Below are 1,423 nucleotides of genomic sequence, written 5' to 3' on the forward strand. Positions count from 1 at the left end.
GTATCACGCAAATTATTGACTCCGTGACTGGATGTTGCGGGGCCCACTCAGCCTCGTGAGGAAAATGAGTAGCTATGACATATAAATGCGCATAGCGACCGGTGCCAGCATGGTAGGTAAACATTGGATTTTAGGATTATTGAGATATTGGGAAAATCCTACAATGCTGCAGTGAGCACCAAAGTTGTGACATAATAACACAAAAAAACTGCATTTACATTTATATAACATGGCTCATTCAACAGGTATTATTTCGTGTTTACTGATTGTATTTACTCTTGTATGTTGCAGGAGTCTGGTGTCGCCTGTACGTGGTTTAGAAGTAGTCAGAAGTAATATTGTGTTCTGGTAAGTATAACATAACCTATGATCCATCCATTATACTTTGCCTCTCCTGTTTTATATTAACGTATAGTGTTTTGCCCTATGCTCTGCTACGGAGGAAATATTCTCATCCTATCTAGAAATAATTTTCTCGAGATTTAAACCCGGAACCCTGGAGTTTCTTTGTTCTTGTGATTGTAATGGTATCATTTGAATAAATACATAAACTGGGCCAGGCAATTAGAGGAACTCTGTCATTTCCTTTGTTTTTCTTTTGATAATGGAACCTAGGATTATCAATATGACATTATTTGGTATTCTTACCGTAAAACACAATACATAATTTTCATATATGTATTTTGCCAGTTCAGTTTCAAATAAAATTGATTTGAGCCTAAAAGAGCAAAGGGGACAGAAGAAAACTTGAAAAATGACAGCATCCCTCTAATTGCTTGGCGGAATGTATTATGATTTAATTTTTAATAAATGACTGTTGTTTTCATTTCCAGTATGAAGTTCCGAGATCCATTCTATGGAGAGAACTTCAAATATCCTGCTATAAGACTGAATGGAGCTGTGTAAGTAAATACAATCTATCTTATACATAAGCATACGTAGTGCTTTATTTAGTTTAGGACCAGAAGTCCCTAATGGTTTGTCCATGCTGACTTTATTGAGGCCGAAGGTCAAATGAATTTAATTAACAATAACCAACATTTTTTGAGCAATCCGACTCGTTGATTCAATCTTTTTAACCAATCAGATTGCTTTGTTAATCCAAGAGTAAACCAGTTTAACTCTGATTCTCGTGTAATTCCAGGTAACTGAGGCCAATCTCCCGTCTGAAGCCAGCATAGATCTACCCAAGATACATGTGTCTGCCGAATATATACAGGACGGTGGAAATAGACCAGGCGATATACCTCCCACTGAGGGTAAGCTTCAAAGGAAGAAGTTTTTCACTCGTATCCCAATTGCCTGGTTATATGTTTAAATTCCATTGCATAAAACTAATAAACATCCTAATAATATATATATAATATATATAATAAACCTATATGTACTAATGGGTTCGAGGTTTGACAGGGTCTTAACGTTT

The 1,423-nt window shown here is 36.0% G+C and overlaps 1 long non-coding RNA gene across 1 annotated transcript; it reads left to right on the forward strand.

Annotated features, from left to right (window-relative positions):
- Positions 1–290: 290 nt before the first annotated feature.
- LOC113472330 lies at positions 291–898 on the forward strand. The gene is made up of 2 exons (XR_003394692.1): positions 291–348; positions 834–898. It is a non-coding gene; the product is annotated as an uncharacterized LOC113472330 (long non-coding RNA).
- The last annotated feature ends 525 nt before the right edge of the window (positions 899–1,423 follow it).

This window comes from Diaphorina citri, unplaced genomic scaffold, assembly GCF_000475195.1.
Source record: "Diaphorina citri unplaced genomic scaffold, Diaci psyllid genome assembly version 1.1 scaffold4813, whole genome shotgun sequence".
NCBI classification, from domain to species: domain Eukaryota; kingdom Metazoa; phylum Arthropoda; class Insecta; order Hemiptera; family Psyllidae; genus Diaphorina; species Diaphorina citri.